The sequence below is a fragment of the Macaca nemestrina genome, chromosome 6, assembly GCF_043159975.1.
Source record: "Macaca nemestrina isolate mMacNem1 chromosome 6, mMacNem.hap1, whole genome shotgun sequence".
In the NCBI taxonomy this organism is placed as follows: domain Eukaryota; kingdom Metazoa; phylum Chordata; class Mammalia; order Primates; family Cercopithecidae; genus Macaca; species Macaca nemestrina.
This window is the reverse complement of record NC_092130.1, coordinates 17199933-17222956: the sequence shown is the minus strand read 5'-3', so window position 1 is coordinate 17222956 and position 23024 is coordinate 17199933. Positions and strand designations below refer to the sequence as shown.

The 23024-nt window shown below is 37.6% G+C and overlaps 1 long non-coding RNA gene across 6 annotated transcripts in view; it reads right to left on the bottom strand.

Moving 5' to 3' along the window:
• The window catches only part of LOC105480808 (uncharacterized), a 694030-nt gene that overhangs the window by 605033 nt on the left and 65973 nt on the right, over positions 1–23024 (bottom strand). The window contains exon 3 of one of the 6 annotated variants that reach the window (XR_011624483.1): positions 7956–8007. The exons of the other annotated variants lie outside the window; for them this stretch is intronic. This is a non-coding gene — a long non-coding RNA (uncharacterized lncRNA). The remainder of the gene's footprint in view (positions 1–7955; positions 8008–23024) is intronic. 6 annotated transcript variants of the gene reach the window in all.

The following is a 23024-nucleotide window of genomic DNA, read 5'->3' as shown; positions in this document are numbered from 1 at the left end:
ATGATAAACACTATACAGAAAAATATATCAAAGTAGTAGCAACTTAGAACAAGTGATATTATTTTATATCCAGTAACAAGAAAAGGTTCCACTAATAAGATAACATTTGAACAAGACCTGCAGAAAGGAAGTAGTAAGTCACGGGATATCTGGGAGAAGGGTGTTCCAGAAAGAAGAATCAAGGAAGTCCCTGGAGCAAGAGCTTAACTGGGATATTTAAGAGACAGCAAGGAGACCAGTATGACTGGGAAGCTGAGTGACAAGCAAAAGATTAGAGAATCAGGTTAAAGAAGTAGTGGAGGGGCTGATCTTGAAAACCTAGTAAGCTATCGAAAAGTCTTTAGTATTTATTCTGGATGAAAAGAGAAGCCAGTTGAAGAATCTGAGAACAGCATGATCTCATTTATGTTTAAAAAATATATTCTGGCTGCTATGTTGAATGTAGACCATAGAAGAAGTGTGGAAGCAGGAAGATGAGTTGGATGATGAAAGCAGTAACGTGGGCAGGTTGAAGTATGATGGTCATGATGAAAGGGAAAAGAAAGAGATCAATTCTCTGTGTATGTTGACAATAGAGCCAACAGGATTTCCTGAAGGCTTAGAAGTGGAATTTTGAAAAAACAAAGGAATAAACGATTACTGCATGGTTTTTTGTTTTGTTCTTTTGTTTTGCTTACTTTGGGGCTTTTTAATGTTTTTTTGTATTTTGTTTTGTCTGAGCAACTGGAAGGAAAGAATTTCCATTTATTAAAGTAAGAATGACTCTTAGAAGAGTAATGTTGGAAAAGAAAGGGCAAAATTGGAGTTCACTTTAGTATCTATAATATTAAGTTTAATATGTCTACAGTTCATCAAAGTGGAATGACAAGCAGACATCTGAATATATGTGTCTGGAGATGAGGAAAGAGGTCAAGAGTGGGACAAATTTTGGAGTTGTTAATATTTAGAAGATATTAAAGTCATGAGATCTGAAAGATTCACAAAGTAGGGCAGTCTGGATAAAGAAAAGTCAACGGTGTAAAGATTTAACCCTGAAGCAACACAAATAAGCTGGGGAGATAAGGAGAAACTAGCAAAGACCGAAAGAAAGAGCCCAATGAGGTACAAAAAGAACCAAGAAAATTGGTATCCACAAAACTAAGTTGAAAATTAGGGCATGAACACTAGTGTTAAATGATCTGAAAGGTCAAATGAAATAAGAACTAGGGACTAAATATTACATTAAATAAAAGGAAAATCACTGATGATCTTGACAAGCACAATTATGACAGATTGAGGGGGGCAAGGCCAAGAGTGAATGAGAGGAGTGATCTTGGGCACAGCTGATAGAGATAGATATTTCTAGAAGTTTTGTTATAGAGTTCCTGAAGAATGGGATAGGAGTGACAGGAGGAAATACAACTAAGACATTTATTTAATGGGTAATTCTCCACCATGTGATTGTGCTGATCAAAAATTACAGTGGAAAGATTGATTTACAGGAGAGAGAAGAATGTCTACATAATATCCTTGAAAAATCACAGGACAATGGGAGCTAATGTACCAGAAGAAGTGTTAGTCTCAGGTAGGAAAACAGACAGTTTTTCCATAGTCAAAGAAGGGATGTCAAGATAAGTAGATAAAGATGCAAGTGGCTCATGTATGTAGTAGCAACAAATGTACTAGACTCTATCAGACTTCAAAAGTCCTAAAACTCTGCATTTTATTTAACAAGAAAGAAAAATATATCATGATTTTGTTTTTACACTAATAGCCTTTATTAGAGGATTTTGGTTGGATCCAAGTACTAAACACGGTTTCACAAAGGTATTCGGACTCAATTAGTTGGGAAGGAAACTTACAAAAAAATTAATATTCAGATATGTAATCAATCAAAATCATCTTGCATTCAAATGCCTCCTAATAATAAATGAGGGTCTGAAGTTTGAAAACTTTCTTCCACTTTAGTATATTACTCTTACTATTTTTAATATTAGCCATATGATTAATAATAGCATAACTCAATGATGTATAATTTCCTTCTTAGTTGGTCCAAGCTACAGGATGAGGCAATCAATTGTAGCCCAATATAGTCAATGATGACATATTTTTATCAACGTTCCCAAACAATTTGACTTAACAGTCCCCAAGTTATAATAAATTTGACATTGAAATGATATTTTCAAAGCCTGGAAAAACTGATAATGCTACTAAATGGTGCACATCTGGATGGCATCCAAAGGTGATTAACTGCTTACTCTCTTACTTCAGGCCAAAGTCCATGGAACGCTGAAGCATCAAGTTCTTAGATCAGGGTCAGACTTGATTAACGCCCAAAATAAATCAATAATATAGAAAAGTTGAACAAGATTGGCTGTTAAGCCCTTGAGAACAACTGAGGTTTGCATTTCTCATTCTGATGAGCTAACGAAAAAAGAAAAAGAAATACTGAAATTACTCAAGCAGTTGCAAAACGCAAGTGTATTTTTCCATAGACTAGAAGTATATGAGAATATATGCCATATTTCCAATATTCAACAACACCCCTAAGTGAAAAAAAATCTTTGCCCTATTTAAGACTATCTGATATTTATATGTATAAATACTACTATCTATATTTATGTACATATATATTATAAGGATGTTTATATGAAACCTTCTCACATTTGGCCACAAAATTATGGCTGAATGAAGACCTGCAATTACTTTATTTTTGTTACTTGTTGAGAATCAGTCATTCTTCTGCTTCTGATGTATTATATTATTTGTATCTCTTTCCAAATTAGCAGACACAGAGTCTCCCTAAAAGCAGAACAATTCTTTACAGCAGTACAAAATTAAATTTCTTACTTCCAAATATTGAAAGCTTTTAGAACTTGAACCTCAACTTTATCCATCATATGGTAACCTATCCTTCAGTGTGGTCAAATGAAAATATAAAATACTTTGCTCTGAAAGGGACAAATGTCATTATGTAATAGGCAAGACTGTCATTTTCTGGTACATTACTTGCTGAGTCATTAATAAATAGATAAATCTGCATGAGGTGCATGTCCTTGGAAAACCAACACAGGTAATTTGAAAGAAATGCAAGCACCTGACAATCAGAAGAGATGGTTTTGTAAAGGACAATTGGAGCCTTTCAAGTGTTCTAACCTGCATGAATCATTAATATTTCTTCAATTATTTAGGATACAATTTTTAGTTTTTACTGAAGGCATCATGAGATTTCTAATAGCTGTGTTTAGTGGTTACAATACCACTTCTATTAACCTAAATGAGAATATCTCATTTTATATATGTGCCCACAACCACATCTCAATACTAAAGATCAAATGCAAATTTCAACAGATTTTTTTAACATTACCCAGTTTCTCTGTATTAATCTCCAGAGTTACTAAAAACACTTTCACATTTTAAAATACCTGTGTCACAAGGAACAGCAGCAGAGACAACTAGAAATATAATTGGGCCCACTATCATTAGCTGATTTATAATTCCACATGTAAAATATAATAATATACATGCACTAATGGTTCTAACCATAGTTTTCTACCTATGGAACCAAATGTAGCTTTTCTCATTTTTTTCCTAACTAGAAATTTCAGGCTGAATCAGAGCTAGAACTCAAAACAAAGCAGGGAAATTTAGGCAGGAAGTCTTTGAAACAAGCTATTAAAAAGTACCTAATTTTCTTATCCATATTAATAGAAAACAATTCTCTCTATATAAATGCAAAGTAATGTCATCTGTAAAATAGACTGTCACTAACATTAGAAGCATTTCTTCGCGATTCAGGCCCCCCCAGCTCCTTGTTTTTGAGACAAGATCTCACTCTGTTGCTCAGGCTGGACTGTAGTTCCATAACTATAGCTCACTAGAACCTCAAACTCCTGGCTCCAGTAATCTTCCCACCTCAGCCTCCTGAGTAGCTGAGACTACAGGCACATGCTACCACGTGTGGCTAATTTAAAAAAAAAAAAAATTAGAGATAGGGTCTTTCTGTGTTGCCCAGCCTCGTCTTGAACCATTGGCCTCAAGCAATCTTCCTGCCTTAGCCTCCCAAAGTGCTAGGGTTACAGGTGTGAGCTACCACCCCTGGCCAGGATCCACTTCTTCACTCTTTGCCAGGATCCACTTCTTCACTCTTTGCGTCTTTTTTGTGGTTGGGAAGTGCATAAAACGTACAGAATTCTCACCCTTGATTATATGTAAGAACAAGCCCTGTTTATCTGAACTCTATCTTTTTCATCAGGAGGAACGCAATTCCACAACTTGCGAGGAATGCATGGCTTAGATTTCATTATTTATGATTTGTGTTCTGATTATGAGGCAACATTCAGAAAGCAAGATAAATGGAAGTGTTTTTGAGTTTTCATTAGTGACAGCAGCTTGTCATGTCCCTGTAGCAAACTCCAGCAGTTGTTCACACATGGCATAAATAGTAGAAGTTAGTTACCACTCCACATCTTACCAAAATGTGAACGTTATTTCTTATCCTCTTGCTTTCCACTCTACCCTCCAGTAAGGTTATAGCTATTAAATATTCAGTAGATGACATATTCAACAATTCTATAGACCCAAATACACCCAAATAGTATTTTTCATTAAAAAGTAGTAGTGTTTTTTCCATTTATCAATAATGCATTAAAAATGTGTTTCTATACATTCTAATGGCAATACAGCTTAGTAGAGAAAAACAAGGTGTTAATGATTGAAGACCTGTAGGCTACTCTAAACTACTAAACATTTACTATTGCAATTCTGTCATTTTCCAGCTTCCCTTGCTAGGATATGGGACTGGGACCTGATTACAAACAAGGGCTGTGAGATTTTCATTGAGAGAATGCTAGATACATAGTTACAACAGACAGTCAAGGGCAGCACGCACTTTCCAATTCTATCATCATGACACTCCTCCCCATCGGGGAATAGGCAATGACATAGTGAGATAAAAAGTTCAATGGAGAATGTCTTTGGGATTGAGTAGGGTCTCAAGGCAGAATTTTTTAAAGTGTGTATCCTGGCAATCCCAGGATTTTTACAGTCTTTTCCTTTCACTTGTTTAAACAGAAGCAAGGATCCATCTATTACCTTCCCAACCTGCCCATCGTGGCTACTTCAGAAACCAGAGTTCACATCTAATTGGCTTACTCATTCTGAGAGGAGAGACACAGAAAGGGAATCTAATTTCATAGCACAAGTTGTGTTTTTATTAACTTGTGCATTGAAGAAAAGTCCAGCCATTTTCCTTAAAATCTGTAAATAAGTACAAAGCACAAAGCAGTTCCTTCTCTATGAACACTTTCCTCTGGAAAAAAATTTCATAACTAACTTTCAGCTAAATTACTCACTAGCTTAACAAACCCACTCTATTCCCTCTGATAAACTCAGGAAACTGTCTAATATCCATGTCATAATAAAATTATAGGAATCTGTAAGAGATAAGAAAACGAAAGTGTTTTTCCTCCTCTCACACACTGAACACAGCACAGTTCACCTCTGGTCACCAAAGTGTTATGGGGGATTTCTTTCCAACACAATCAATTCTCCAGCACATACCAACTGGTTGTCCTCTAATTCACTTCAACTCCAATACTACCTGTCTGGAGATAGCGTCAGGTCTCACATATTAAGAGCTCAGTCCCACAAGACTGCTCCCACTTCAGATATCATTGTAAGCCACAGGTTGTGACCTGTGCTTCTGACCAACTAGCTATAAATCAAGGCTCCCATGACCCCCTCCTTGAGTTTGATTATTTTGCTAGAATGGCTCACAGAACTCAGGTAACACTTCCATTGACTGGTTTGTTTAGAGGATATAACGAACGATACAGATGAACAGCCAGATGAAAGAGGTGCACAGGGCAAGGCGTGTGGCAGGAGCAAGGAGCTTCCATGCTCTTTCTGGGCACCTCACACTCCAGGAACCTCCACGTGTTCAGCAATCTGGAAGTTCTTGACCCCTTCAAACCTAGTCCTTTTGGGATTTTATAAATGCTTCCTTATGTAGATAAGATTGATTAAATTATGTACCATTGGTGAATGACTAATCTTCAGCTCCTATCCACTCCAAGAAGGTTGGGGTGTTGGGCTGAAAGATCCAACCCTCTAATTCTGCCTTTCTCTCTGGTGACCAGCCTCCATTATGAAGCTATGTAGGGGCCCCCAGGCACCAATCATCTCATTCGTGTTCAAAAAGATGTCACTTTGGACATTTCAAGGGTTTTAGGCACTGTGTACTAGGAACAAGAAGCAGAGACCAAATACATTTTCCTTATTGTATCACAATATCACAGCATCCTCCTAGCACCCTACCCAATTATGGACCCACCAGTTGGGCTGTAAGAGTCAGTTGTGTTTGTTTGTTCCTATTGCCTTTCTACCAGCTGCACTTGTTGAGGTAATTAAAACATTTTATTGACTATTACATAAACCACTGAAATAAGAGTTCAAAAAGAGTTCAAAAAGAATGAAAAGGTGTTTTGCTAAGAAAACTAAATTGGATGTTTCAAAAACATGTTCTAAATGTGACCACTATCAAAAATTGCTATTTAATTTGGTGTGAAAGAGGTGGAGGCATTACATCCTCAAAAGTCTAGATGGAGAGTGAACTGGCAGCTCCACAAAGATTTTAACATTCTGACCCTTTTTGAAGAACTAGAATCTGGAAACAGGATGTGAGAGACAAAGTATCATGGGTGTAGTTTAGCCACGAAAAAAGATGCAGAATGTCAATCATCGAGGCTCATCTCAAAGGAAGGCCTCAAATTATTTTAATGAAATTGGCAAAGGAATAGAAAGTGTTGCATTCTTAGGATGGTTCAACTTACAGATTTTCTGGGTATCAAATGCATTTCGACTTACGATACTTTCAATTTACCTTAAGTTTATTAGGACTTAGCTCCACTTTAAGTTGAGTGTATGCGCTTCATTTTTTTATGATTCCCTCACCAAATAACTCTCTCAATTAATCCACCACCCATTGTTCCTAATTGCCTCGAGTAGGAGGGCTTCTTTTGTTTTCCTAATCTAACCATGTTTCACTTTCTCCTGATGCTCACTTTGCTTCTCCCAAGCCAAATCCGACTGAATTGTATTTATTAAGAAATCTCCCTGTAGCAGGCCTGAAAATGCTGGCAAGTAAAAAGGCTGAAAGGCTTTGCACTCTAACAGGGAGTAGTGATAAATCCTATCAACCTGAATGAATCAAGGTTTCATCTGGCTTCCATTTACTTTTTTTTTAATTATCCTACTTCAAGTTCTGGGATACATGTGCAGAACGTGCAGGTTTGTCACATATGTATACACGTGCCAATGGTGGTTTGCTGCACCTATCAACCCATAATCTACATTAAGTATTTCTCCTAATGCAATTCCTCCCTTAGCCCCAACCCCCCGACAGGCCCCAGTGTGTGATTTTCCCCTCCCTGTGCCCATGTGTTCTCATTGTTCAACTCCCACTTATAAGTGAGAACATGTGGCGTTTGGTTTTCTGTTCTTGTATTAGTTTGCTGAGAATGATGACTTCCAGCTGTATCCACGTCCCTGCAAAGGACATGAACTCATCCTTTTTATGGCTGCATAGTATTCCATGGTGTATATGTGCCACATTTTCTTTATCCAATCTATCATTGATGGGCATTAACCCTGTTATCATCCCATGACATTTGGAGCAAAGAAGGTAACCAAGTTGTTCATCCAGGTGTAATTTATGGCATTTTAAACTGAGTCTAGAAGTTAATAACTATAAAATAATGCATGCACCTCATACTGAGTTTAATCAGGGTTTATTAAAAGATGGGTGATTTATACATTTTTGCCCTTCATGTATCATCCTTTAAAAACAAGTTTACCAGGAACTGAATAAAAACTTTCATGGCACTCTCAATATTTTCTGAATTGTCAGCTTTAAAAAAAAAACACACACACAGCTTGTCAGAACTTAAATGGTTAAAAAAGATTCACCAGCTTACCTATAATTCCTCTTCAGGCACAATATCTGCAGAAAGCACATTTCTCTTCACTCTGAAATTGTAGAAAGTGACACCACTGTGAAGCCTCTGGGACTCCTCACTAAACATGAATATTCAGCACCAAGGACAGAAACTTTGGCACATCAAATTAAATGTAACCTTAAGAAGGCTTATCATTTTAAAGTCATTTGCATCTTATTCCCCCAGATTTCCCTTCTTAACTGTCTAAGATGACTCGGCATCTCAACCCAGTCAGCATTCATTTCACATACCTGAGGGGGAAGGAAAGAGAATAGCTCCCTGGCTGAAGCTCTAGCGTGAGGAGTTTGGGCCAGTCACCTGTAACAGCCATGCAACCACCAAATATTCAGTGTTAAATCAACCAAGGCTATCAGGAGCAAGCCTTGCATACTATTCAAGTCCTTTGAGGGTAAGAATGTATTAGAAAGTTTCAGCTAGAATTCTTTGGTTGCAAATATCAGAAACTCAAGTTAAGCAAGAGCAGGAATATATTGTTTCACTTATCCTAGAGGTAGGGGGGTGGCAGTGAGGTGACCTCAGGCACAGATAGTTGACAGATTCAAACAGTGTCATCTTGTATCTCACTCCTTGCCTAATCTCTACTTTTCTAGTTAACCTGCACTGTATAAATACAGAGATGATGTGTGTATGGTCCTCAGAACCTGCAAATTCAGTAACAACAGCACCCCTGAGTGTCTATGTCAGTTATTTGACTATACCACTCCTATTTGCTTTACATGCCCATGCTTTGGTAGGAAACTCAGGACCACATACTTTATTTTATTTTATTTTATTTTATTTTATTTTATTTTATTTTATTTTATTGAGGGAGTCTTTCTCTGTCACCCAGGCTGGAGTGCAGTGGCATGATCTTGGTTCAAGCGATTCTTCTGCCTCAGACTCCTGAGTAGCTGAGATTACAGGTGCGCACCACCACACTTGGCTAATTTTTGTATTTTAATAGAGATGGGGTTTCACCAGATTGTTCAGGCTTGTCTCAAATTCTTGACCTTAAATGATCTGCCCACCTTAGCCTCCCAACGTGCTGGGATTACAGGCTTGAGCCACTGTGCCCGGCCAGGACCACGTATTTAAGAACCCTTTCAGAATTGCAGGATGTGGGGTCCAGGCCCTGTGGCTCACACCTATAATCCCAGCACTTTAGGAGGCTGAGGCAAGAGGATCACTTGAGGCCAGGAATTCGAGATCAGCTTGGATAACATGGTGAAACTCCATCTCTCCTAAAAAAATATATACCAAAATTAGCCAGGTGTGGTGGTGCATGCCTGTAATCCCAGATACTTGAGAGGCTGAGGCACCAGAATTGCTTAAACCCAGGTGGTGGAGGTTGCAGTGAGTCAAGATCAGAGCCCATTGCACTCCAACCTAGGCAACAGAGCTAAACCCTGTCTCAAAAGAAAAAAAAAAAAAAAAAGAATTGCAGGATGTAGGGGGAAAAAAGACAGTCCCTAAAATGAACAGATGCAGAACAGATCAAAAAATAAATAAAAAAGTAGCCAACATCCACATATATCCCTTATCACAGTCAACAGGGGAGGTAGGTAGGGAGGGTATATGTGGGGTAACGGAAAGGATGCAAGTTTTGGAGGCAGAGTTCTGTCTTTGAAAACTGTTTCTACCACCTACAAGCTGTGACTGCCTGAGTCACTTTTTTTAGCCTGTTTTCCCGTCCACAAAGCAAGTCCTACCGTGGAGGGTTATTTCAAGAATCAGATGTCCTCCTTGTGAAGCACCTAGCATGGGACATCCCGTATAGTACATGGTCAGTAAAAGACAGTTCTTATTATTTGGGTGGAGCAAAAGAGCCAAGATTAATGTTAAATCTCAACCAAAAGAAGCAGAGAGTTGGAAAGATATTTAAAGCATAAATTTACCCTCTTTAATAGCGCGTAAATAAATTACCATAATTTCTTTTAAACATTTCAAATTAGAATTAGCATTAACTGGCTGGGCACGGTGGCTCACATCTGTAATCCCAGCACTTTGGGAAGCAGAGGTGAGAAGATCACTTGAGGTCAGGGGTTCAAGACCAGCCTGGCCAACATGGTGAAACCCCATCTCTACTAAAAATACAAAAATTAGCCAGGCGTGGTGGCACATGCCTGTAATCCCAGCTACTTGGGAGGCTGAGGCAGGAGAATCACTTAAACCCAGGAGGCAGAGGTTGCAGTGGGCCGAGATGATGCCACTGCACTCCAGCCTGGGCTACAGAGCAAGACTCTGTATTAAAAAAAAAAAAAAAAAAATTAGCATTAACTTATAAAATACGTTGTATTTCACATAAGAATCCTTTTTTTTTTTTTTTGAGACAGGGTATCTCTCTGTCACCCAGGGTGAAGTGCAGTGGCAAGATCATAGCTCACTGCAGCCTCAAACTCCCGGGCTCAGGCGCTCTTCCCCATCCCAGCCCCCCAACTAGCAAGGACTGTAGGTGCACACCACCACACCTGGTTAATTCTTTTATTTTCTTGTAGAGAAAGGGTCTCGCTATGTTGCCCAGGTTGGTTTCAAACTCCTGACCTCAAGTGATCCTCCCATCTCAGTCTCCCAAAGTGCTGGGATTATAGGCATGAGCCACTGAACTAGGCCTTAATATACTGTTATATGGTGTTTGTTGAAGTATTACAGTGGCTCATTTACAAACAAAGCATGTGCTCAGGGTGTGCAGTTGCAATAAATATGTTGGGAATGTTTTCAGTCTCAATATTCACAGTGATATTTAATACACTGAATAATTAGCACAAATCAAAATGGGATAAGTATGTTTCTAAAACCAGCACTAAGCTCAGGAAAGAGCAAAGCCTTAAGGGTATGAAGTGAAAGGCTATTTAGTATTTTAAATCCCATTTCTGACTCTCACACTAACCCCCTGTAACCCCAACTGCCAGTGCAGTGACTTCTCAGTGCTCCTCTAGCTGCGAAAGAGGAAGCTGCTGGGCCCCAATCACCTCCAAAAGATTGTGTTTGAGAACACGGCATGGAAAAAGAAAAAAAATTATTTCAATTCTTAAATTTCACTTGCCTCTCAGGACAATTTCAGTAAGTGAACACTTAGTATGTATCTATCCCTTTTATTATACACAAAGTTATATAAGTTTTAATGTATAACACCAAATTTATTAAATAGTTAGATTTCATAGTTAACATAGGAATTCAAGCTCACAGAATCACAGAATAATATAGCCAGAGGTAATCCTAAAATTGAACTACTCCAATACCTTTATTTTACAGATGAGGAGAATAAGGATAGAGTTCATATTTTCTAGGCATAAGTACAGAGAACTTTCATTTTACCATCCCACATAAGCAGGAAATTGTTAAAGGTTTAAAAGTAACTTTTAAAGCAGTATTAGTTCTTTCAACTATAAAGAGACAAAGAATATAAATAAGAAAACAAATATGTAGGAGAAAGCATTGAACACAGATATACAGGTTAGGGTCTAGAAACTGGTTGAAAAGATTCAGAAAAACCATCAACCAAAGAGATGAATAGGACAGGAGGAGAAAGACAGCCTCTGAGAATTTTCACTTTATAACTTCCGCATCTCACAAAGATTGCACATGACTATCTCCAGAGTAGAGTCAGACAGACATACCTCAGAGGGGGGACTAACTACTAGAATTACATGAAAAATTTCACCATACTAACCAATGTAAAGTTACTAAATTAGCATTTGATAAGGGAAATGTTAAAGAAAATGTCATCAGATCATATAGCTGTTTTGGGCAACTATGAGCAAGTTCTAAACAAATAAAAGACAATTACTAGTGAGCAACACATGCCAAATGCCTAGAAAGCCAACAAATTGATTGTGTTCAATGACAGAAATTTTCAAGAACACAACAGCTGCCAAAATGTGACTGGATTGAACAGGACTTTGGGATGGTGGAGAGAGGAGTTCACCAAATCCTCTTCTCAAAAAGAAATGACGAAACTGAACAAAATTGTCCAACACTAAGATTTCAGGATTCTGGAATAGACCAAAGGTACAATTTCTTTAGAAATGGACCAAAGGCATAAAAAATAATAAGACATTTAGATTCAAGAATAAAAAAAGAAAAACTAAACCCTGGATAATAACAGTGTGAATCTGTGGCGTTTTAGCCTGAAGCTGCTCCCTACCTGTCCTTCCCAGCACCCAATAGCTTAGTAGCTCTATAAGGTTGGGGGCAAGCTGTGAAGCCAGCAGCTTTATTGCCCAAGGAGGGGATGTCTTAATTTGGAGCAAAGGTCAGAAAAAGAAACCCACGGTCCTGGGCTCTATCAGAAACAGCAGCCATAGTGATGTTAAAGGAATAGGGAAAACCAAAGGTCACAGCTATCCTGATGTAATGATCCTGGATGGTTCTAGTAAGAAACTGGCAGACTAGCCAGAAATTTAACAGGAAGATGCAGGGGATGAGTGAGCCTCAATAAGCAACTACACATCCCTGGTAGTCTGGAAGGTTGTGCGTGAGGCCATGCACACATGCAGAGGTGAAACAAGCAGACTGAGCAGAAAGTAAAAGCCAGGGAAGACTTACAAATGCATCTGAATGCATCCCCCAAGCCACAGATATATTCATTAGTAAAAAGTGGAACTGTTACTGGCTTGAGATGATTAAACATGACCTCTGACCAATCACTGGCCCAATACCAAGTTATGCTCACCCAAGGTTACTCCTAGAAAGCCAGATTAAACAAAGAAAGAAAGAAAGAAAGAAAGAAAGAAAGAAAGAAAGAAAGAAAGAAAGAAAGAAAGAAAGAAAGAAAGAAAGAAAATCACTCAGAAGAGACAGCAGCGTCCACTGAGGGGGAGACAGATTTCACAGAATTAGCGCAGGCAACTCACTAAACAAATAAACAAAATAGCAGCAGCAAAAACCCCCAGCTAGGGAAACATCTGAATCCAGAGTTGCTACAATATGCCAAAAATGTCCAGTTTTCAACAAGAAAAAAGTGACATCTGACAAGAAATGTGAAATTTTGACTGCTAGGAATGAAAAAAAAAAAATCCACTGAAACTGTTTCTAAAAGTTTCCAAATGTTTAACTTAGGAGAAAAAGACTAACAGACAATGATCATAAATATGCTCTAAATACTAAAAGAACCATGTTTATAAGAATTAAAGGAAATTATGATAACAATGACACATTAGAGAATCTCAATAAAGCGACTAAAATGAATAAATTGATGATAGATAATAGATAACCATACACATACATACAGTGAGGATAAGTATAATTCTTATCACTTGCAAATATTATACATTGAAATTACACCTAGTAAGCTAAAACAAATTCTATGAGTCCTTGATATTCCTTACAGTACGGGACAGTTCAGTCAGTCCTCTACCAATTTCAACTCATGAGTTGAAGATTTGGGAACTGAGCTGAATAAAAGAGACAAGTGAGGCAAGAGGCTTTAAAGAGAAACTAAAAACATAAGTCCCAATATATGGCATATAGTAATAAGATCAAGATGACACATAGATACACTATATTATATATTATTTCATATAAATCATGTGTAAGGTAGATGATATTTGGATTAAATCATACATGTTGATATCTCCTCATCCTATATATTTCCATGAGAGACACCTAACAACCAAAAATAATCTTAAAGAACAGTTCTAAGGGCAGAAAAATTAAATATGCACACTATGTATTTTTCTTTCAGTCATAACCAAGAGACTGATAAACTGTGAAGTTTTTGAAATCATTGTTTCCCCCACATAAAGTGCTACAAAAATCCTTTTCCCACAATCCCAATAACACTTTACTTTTGTTTTCTTTAAGATGAGTAAGTTTTTTTTCTTCTTTCTGAAGATTGGCTAACACTGAAGAAAGTATGTTTTTCTTGTATCTTACATGCATTCAGAGAAAATTATATTTTTTAAAATTTATTGATACTGGTGTAACAACCACAAAACTTAAAATATTATTATAGTAGGCACTGGGGAGTCCAGAATGCTTGGAAACTACAACCTAATTGGCAGGGTTGTAGATCACAGAGTGTCAGTAAGAGCAAAGGTTCCCTGAAAAGCAAACATCAAAAAGCTAGTGAAAACTGTCTCCTAATTAGTAACTTCAGTTGCTTATGGGATATGGGTTGTTATGGAAACTGAAGTAAGAAAGAAAAATGGGGAGACTGAAAAATATTGTCATAATGGGCAGGAGCTTATCCATAAACTCTTTTTTTTTTTTTTTTTTTTTTTTTTTTTTTTTGAGACAGAGTCTGTCTCTGTCGCCCAGGCTGGAGTGCAGTGGCAGGATCCCAGCTCACTGCAACCTCCATCTCCCGGGTTCGAGCGATTCTCCTGCCTCAGCCTCCCAAGTAGCTAGTATTACAGGCATAAGCCAACACAGCCCAACTAATTTTTGTATTTTTAGTAGAGAGAGGGTTTCACCATGTTGGACAGGCTTGTCTTGAACTTTGGACCTCAAGCAATCTGCCCGCCTCGGCCTCCCAAAGTGCTGAGATTACAGGTGTGAGCCACTGTGCCTGACCATCTATAAATTCTTTATAAAACCTTTCTTCTTTGAGTTATCAAGTTGCCAGCTTGATCTCATGTTATCATCAAATTCAAAATGTCTTTCAAAGTTGTAGGAGTGAGTCTGATCTCTAGTCCAGAATTCTTAAGAGCCTGAGTTACAGGGTACTGGGGAAAGTTTTTTGGTATTAGTAACAGATTGATCTTATTTAACAAGCTTAGGGGATTATAAAGATCTTGCTGTACATACATCACATGCCTCATAGGCCTCTTAATTCTCCACCCAAGGGTGTCTTTTACTATTATAATGAGCATAAGTCAGCCTAAAGACACTAATCATGGTTTTCTGCACTTGGATGAATTTGAGGATTTTCCCTTCTGCTCTTTTACCTCCTTGCTGCAAAGTGTTCTAACCATGAGCCCAAAATGCAGTTCATACACTGCGGAGCAGATGGTTATCTCCATCTATCTGGCAGATTTGCTCCCCTTTATCTACTTCAAGTGGAGGCATCTCTCATAGAAACCTTGTGTCTCTCAATAAGCGTGTCTCCTCTCAGCACAGGTAAAGAAGTGCAAGCCTCTGTGTTCACTGAGTGTTCATCTAAATTACATCTAGTCTGCATTTTCACGACATCAAAAATGACTTACTTGTTTTTCACTACAGCATATTACTTCCTGGTGTTTTCACCGGGTGTTTTTAGATGTCAGTGTTACTGTTATTATCATTTTTGAGTGACTATTTTTCAAATCATGAAGGTAGTTATAAGATATATATATAAGATATATGTAAGATACATAAGATACATATAAAATATATAAGCAACAAGGCATTTGCATTTATTTCAATATTTTTGGCTACCTAGGAAAAACAATACTTTAGTCCAAAGAGGTTTGGCGTCAATAGACTTAAACAGAAATCTAGACGTTGTCACTAACCAGCTATGAACATTGGGCAATTTCCTTTACCCTGAGACTGCTAAATACAAAATCTTTGGCAAAAATTCTGGAAGAAAAAAAAAACCCACAGATTACAAATAAAATTAAGGCCAAGTATTGAAAAAAATAAAAGAAAATTCTGGAAGAACATAGCATGGTTGTGGCCCCATGACATTTCTTAGAAATCCTACATTTTAAGTAGTGGGAAGTTGAAAGTAGAAATAAGCTGTTTTAACAGATTTGCCCCTGAAATTATCAATAGTCAGGTAACTTGTAGAACAAGTTTATTACTAAGTGGACTTGTTAGCTTGAGTGATATTCAGGTAACAAAAAGTCACAGAAATGTTATCTTACGGGCACTAAGAGTCATTTTTCATGTGTGTCTGTTTTTAAACTTTAAACAATTAACAGTACCAAGTGACAGAGACTCATGAAAGATGACAGTCTGTCAGCACTTCTCAACAAGGATTCCAGGAGAGCATTAAGCCCTGATGGCCCAAGACATCCATCATATTTAAGGAATTAACTTATCTCCTGTGTATATAGAATATTACTAGCATACCATCCTTGGGAAAACTGAGAAAAGAGTAGCCCGATCATGGCTTAATTTTCTCACAGATCACCAGTAAATGAAAGCTGATAGCTACGGGGTTGAAGGACCTAGGATTTAGTCACATTTTCTTGACAAGGCCTATAAATGCTCTACTCTTTGTCCCAAGGATCATCTTGATGTCTATGATAGACAATAAACAAGGTCATACATACCTTACTAGGCAATTTTGGGTTTTCACCAACTTTTTTCTTTTTTTTTTTTTTTTTTTTTTTGAGATGGAGTCTCACTCTGTTGCCCAGCTGGAGTGTAGTGGGGCGATCTCTGCTCACTGCAAGCTCTGCCTCCCAGGTTCACACCATCCTCCTACCTCAGTCTCCCAAATACCTGGGACTACAAGTGCCTGCCACCACACCTGGCTAATTTGTGTATTTTTAGTACAGACAGGGTTTCACCATGTTATCCAAGATTGTCTCAGTCTCCTGACTGTGATCTGTCTGCCTCGGCCTCCCAAAGTGCTGAGATTACAGGTATGAGCCACCGCACCCGGCTGCCCATTTTATTCTCTAAAAGATTTTCACTAACAGAGTTATTTAGCATTTTGAGTTGTGTGTTTTATTTAGCAAGTGAGTAAAAATATTGAATACTGAAGTATTTGCATGAAAAAGGAAATGGTAGTGTTTTGTAATCTCTATTTTATTTCCTATTAAAGTTTTATATGTAAAAAAACTGTCTATGGAGTACGAATTAGAGACAGACTAGGACGAGGCTACAAAGAACCCACAGAATCGTCACAGATATGGAGTCAGACACCTACGAGCTGTGAAACTTGGGACAACGATTTAATTTTCTGAGTTTTAGTTTATGTGTAAAATGAGTATAAGTAATAACTTCTTCATAAGGCTGATGAAAGGATTAAATGCAATAAACCTGGTTAAATGTTTAGAAGAAATTCATTAAACAACACTAGAACAGTAGATATTATGTCTTCTTACTGTTACATCTAATTCTCAAAGTCTTCCAGAAGAAAGAACTACCCTGCTTTAAACGCAGCATACCTACCAATCAGAGCCCCAGTGAGTAGGATATCTGGAAGACAGGAATTGGCTTAGAAATGGAGAAAGTAAGCCGGGCGCGGTGGCTCAAGCCTGTAATCCCAGCACTTTGGGAGGCCGAGACGGGCGAATCACGAGGTCAGGAGATCGAGACCATCCTGGCTAACACGGTGAAACACCCTCTCTACTAAAAAATACAAAAAAAAAAAACCTAGCCGGGCGAGGTGCCGGGCGCCTGTAGTCCCAGCTACTCGGGAGGCTGAGGCAGGAAAATGCCGTAAACCCGGGAGGCGGAGCTTGCAGTGAGCTGAGATCCGGCCACTGCACTCCAGCCTGGGCTACAGAGCGAGACTCCGTCTCAAAAAAAAAAAAAAAAGAAATGGAGAAAGTAATTGGGAATATCTTTTGGCTTTTCAGTAGTCACAGAGTCAAATAATTCAAAGATTTAAAACGATTAAGAGTCACTGCTCTTATCATCCCTTGAATTTCTGAAATAATGATTCAAATCTAAGTAGGACTGGAGGACATGGGTTTCCAGAGAATAAAGAATTGGATGTTCAAGAAAATTTCATTGGTAATTAGGGAAATGCAAATAAAGTATCAATAAGGTATTTTTTACACACAGTTGGTAAGAAGTAAAACTAAATAATAAATGTCTACATCTGACAATGGTATGGAGACCAAAACTGCCACACTGGGGGAAGGAGAAATTGGTGCAGCCTTTTTAGAGGGTAATTTGGCATCTATTCAACATACGCATGTCTTTTTTACTCATAATTCCACGTCTATGAATCTACGCTACAGGATTCTGACATGTTCAAAGATAAACATTCTAAAATATCATTTCTTTTTGTAATTAAAATGAAACAAAAATTTCACCAATAGGAAAATATGTATATTAATCACGATTATGCTATGCTATAGATGCAATGCAACCATTTTAAATCATGAAACAATTTCTATATGTGATTTGGAGAGTCATCCCAGATATATCACTAATTGAAAAAGAAAAGAAAAAATAAAGCAAGTTCCAAAACAATTTTCAGAGTACGATATTATTTATTTATATACATATATGTATATACAGCATTGGGAATCATGTGTGTGCGCATGTGTGTACAAATGCACCTATCCACATGAATGATTTACACATCCTATCCACATGAATGAATTAAATATGTGAAATAGTAGAGTGTAAAAATTATTAACTCCCCTTTCACAACCTTCTGTCAATCCCTTCCTGTCTCCAAAGAGAATCACTATCATCTGTTTCGCATATATCTTGCTCTTTCTCTCCCTCTCTCTCTGTGTGTGTGTGTGTGTATGTGTGTGTGTATACATATATACACATATATATACATATAGATGGCATTTTCAATGCTATATATATACCATATATGTTATATTATAATATATAATATGTATATGCGATACAGAAATTGCTTCCACTAAACCAAGAACTCCTTGAGGCCAGAGGCTATACGTATTTTAATATTCTCTCAATACCAGGCAACTCACACTGATTTACAGACTGCTAGTATTAAATCTGTTGGTTCACGATTTAAATTTGTTGAATTTAAATTGAGGGCATTCATTTTGTGTATATATTATATATATTATATATATGCTATATTCCCAATGCTATTAATAATTTTTACACTGTAGTACTTCATATATTTAAATTTCCCATCAAGCACACATTACTATTGTGATTACAAGTATTTTAAATCACCAAACATGGTGGCTGTTGCCTGTAATCCCAACATTTTAGGAGGCTGAGGCAGGAGGATTGCTTGAGCCCAGGAGTTCAAGACCGGCCTGGGTAACATAGAGAGGCTCCATCTCTACAAAAAAATAAAATTTTATCCAGGCAGGTGGTGCATGCCTGTAGCTACTGGGGAGGCTGAGGCAGGAGGATCATTATAGCCTGGGAAGCCAAAGCTGCAGCGAGCCATGGTCACACCACTACACTCCAGTCTGGGCAATAAAGAGAGATTTTGTCTCCAAAAAACAAAAAGAAGTATTTTAAATAATTACTAATGAATTTAATATCTGTCTTTGTCATTTGGTCGAGGTACAGCCCTGGAAGTTTGATCTAATAATCAAAACTTCTTCTTGATTAATCCTCTACTATAAATTAATCAGGTAGCAAAAATAGAGCTAAAGCAAAAAATAATAGAAATGCTAGGAGAGTCATAAAAACTACAAAATGAATGTCCTCAATTTAAATTCTACACATTTAAATTGTGAACAAACAGACTTAATACTAGTAGCGTGTAAATCAGTGTGAGTTGCCTGGCATTGAGAGAATATTGAAATACGTATAGCCCCTAGCTTCAAGGAGTTCTCAGTTTAGTGGAAGCAATTTCTGTATAGGCAGATCATTTCAATATTCCAACATAAACTCTGTGCTTAAGGGTATGTTCAAAAGCTTATAAAAACAATAAGAAGGAGTCCCAGAAAGGAAGTCTGGATAATGTTTGCTCCTAGACTCTAAGGATTAATCTTAGAACTGAGGCTCTCATCCATCTGATTGCAAATAAGCCAAATCAAAAAAAATAAATACGCAGTGACTTCTTAATAACTGTCCTGTATATTTCAATTTATTGTTTTCCTTAAGAAGTTAAAAATTAGGTATCTATGCCAATACCATGTTATATTTTAGTTTACTATGAACAAATTAGAAGATTTAGGATTGCATCATTTATTTATTACTGAATTCCCACCAATAATAGCCACCGACAATTATTTAATCATGTATAATATACAGAGTACCTATGTGTATATCATTTCATTTTATCCTTACAACTTTTGTGTTAGGCAGGAAGAATTTTCCCCATTGTATAGATTAGGAAATAGAGATTCAGAGATATTAAAATAGACTGTTCTTAGACAGTGCAATTATGCCATAAATGGGGCATTTTTCTCTATCCTGAAGAAGATTCTAGATTTGCAAATACCATATTTAACAATTAGGCAAAATATAACAAAGTGTTCCTGTTTTCTCCACTATTAACTGCAGGACCTTTTTAGACCATGCTGATATGATTTACAGTAATTATCACAGTAACAAGAATAGAACATATTGTAAAATAAGGGGAAAATATCGACCTAAACTTTCCTTAGAACTCCTAGAAGTGCTCAAAATGGCACCTTATACTATTCAGATCAGAGTTCTCTTCACGTAGTTGTTTTCTCCATCCAAAATATTTTTAGTAATTTAATTTTTCATGTCCATGACTTAGTTCAGTAAGATACTGCTTCAGCAATGAGACTTTCAGGAAATTCGGCACAAATGGCTTATTTTTAAAAAAGGAAGTTATTGAAATCATACAATTGAAGCTCCAAGAATATGTTTGCTTCAGGTATGTCTTGATCCAGCAGTTCAATGACATAAAGACCTAGACTCCCTTCATCTACTGGTTCCATTCTCCCAGAGTACAAAATGGTTACCAGCAGTTCCAGACCACAGGCTTGCAGGTTCAAATCCAGTAGGCAAAGTCCACATATCTCTTTCCTTAGCTGCTCACATAAGTTTTGTTGCGCCTTATTGGCTCTTACTGAGCGACATACTTATTCCTGAACTTTGGAAGTTCAGGAGAAAAGTGATACTTTGGTTAGGTCTAAATCTCAAGTCAACCTTTTGAGCTGGGAATAAGTCAATGTCATGCAAAGCACACAAAATAAGAGAAAAAGGAGTGGATCCCAGAGGAAAATCAGTATACCCTTACCAGAAAAAGCTTAATAAATTGTGGTTCATGAAAACAAGTCATTTAGGACAATTTCTTATAGATCTGATATTAATAATCCAAGTATAATTTTATATTGACTGAATGAAGGCTGAGAATTTGTTTTGTGGCATAAAATTATATAAGGGTAAGGAAAGGTACTGTTGATTAACCTTCCTGGAGAAGAGACTCTGAAATGGAAATGTGCAGGCATGAAGTTCAACAGGAAGTGATTTCAGTATTAACATTTGTAAGAGAGTGAAAGAAGAAGTGAGCAGTGGAAAAAGTTGAACGCTGAGAAAGCTGGCCACAGACAATCCCTTGGAGATTTCTGAAACTAGCCTACTCTTCCAATAGTCTAGTCTTCTACATTGTCCTGAATTGAGGCAAGGGGACCAGGCCCTTACCCTCTTGCTTTGTAATTGGATGTAGGTTACTCCTGAAGAGCAAATGTAAATTTGGGTGAGGCAAAGGCCTCCTGCTGAGGGCATTTTGGGGGACAAACTCAGCTGTGCCCTGTCGGCAGTTAACGCTTCCAGAAGCCAGGGGAATGAGGGCCTTGAAACTAAAGTGAGTGATCTGGGCAGCACTCCAACACATTCAGGGGTCTACCCCTTGTTCCACCCATATCCATCAGTAGTAATTAAGTCCACCCCATCCTGGAATACTTCCTCCAGGATTTGGTCATTCTCTTTCCTGGGGACACACACAAGTGAAAGGTTAGTGGGATAAATGACAATCCCTCCACCACTGCAGCTCTTCTCGGTGTCTCAACTGATATTCATCATCTCTTTCTTCTGTTGCCAATTCTAGATTTCCCCCACACTCAGTTAGCACCTCTGCCAGTCTAAGCCCCAGGATGTAAGCCCCTGCCTACCACAGCATTTTTATACTATAGTTGCTGCACTTGTCGATTGATGATCACAAGTGGGCGGAGGTGTACCAAGAAACACCTAGTGGATCCTCTGGTGTTCACTGAAGGACAACAGTCCTATCCTCTTCTGATGATGAGGGTCAATTATCACTGCTACGTGCCTCCTTTACTTGCCTTCTGGTTTCTTGGAACAAAGATTCTAAAGTGTTTAAAACCTCAGCCATAAAATTTAATAGGATCCTTGCTGTGTCTCCCGGTGAAAGCACTATCCCTCTGGGAGTCATAATCTCTAGACCCATACAGCCCAAAGGTGTGGGGATAAGAAAGACAAATTCTATAATCGAATCATTGAAAGTGATGGGAAACTGGTCAATTCCTTCTACCACTTCTTTGGTTCCCAGACTTATGTAGTCTAGAATATTTATTAGGGATACAGCACATTATAATGATTATTGATTAAGGACATATAAAATGTTCTATGCCCTTACTAAGCTGCTCATTTATCACTCTGCCACTCTGGCAGGCCAGTATTTTCTGGATGGTGTGGTATAAGATAGAACAGTGGATATCATAGCTATGTGTTCACAGTTACACTTTGTTTGCTGTAAAGTGGATGCTTTTGTATGATGATGAGTTATGTTAAATTCTATATCCATGGACCAAACACTTCCAACCCCTTGGATAGTGGAGCTAGCCTGAGCCGTATGAACAGGAAAACCTATATCATCCACAAAATCAATTCCAATCCCAGCCTACATGAATCTCTTCTCACTCCAGGGTGAGAGGTGTCCAATATAATCAAATGGCTAGTCTTGAGGAATGGTGTCATATTAAGGGCTCAGCATTTGTCTACTGCTGGCAGGTTACACCGAAATAGTATCACAGCTGGATTAACATAGGTGAGCTGAAACCCAAGCTGTGGGCTCATGAATAGCCTTTGACTTTGCCAGCATGGCTATTCCAGCACCAGAATGGCTAATTTGACATCAGCTGTTTAAAGTACGTTGTCTATTTAGTTGCTCAGTGCCACTGCTGCACAGTCTCTTCCTCGTCTATATTCATATATAAAACAAAGGACTTCTAATTTCAGTCAAGATAAAGTCTGAGACTGAATCTCTACTCCCACCTGAAACAACCAAAAAAAAAAAATAGAACAGAAAACTAGTAAGTAAAAATAGTAAAATAATAAAACAGTAAAATAGCAAAAAAGCAGTAAAAATAGTAAGGCTTTTCCACTATTTTCACTATAAACAGAATGGTATTTAAGTGGTAACTGTGATAACTTAAATATTTGTATTTTAAATTCTAAATCAACCCCTAAAATAGCAAAGAATTACAGAATCATAAAAAATACAATTAATCCAAATGAAAGCAGAAAAAGAGGAAAATGAAACAAAGAACACACGGG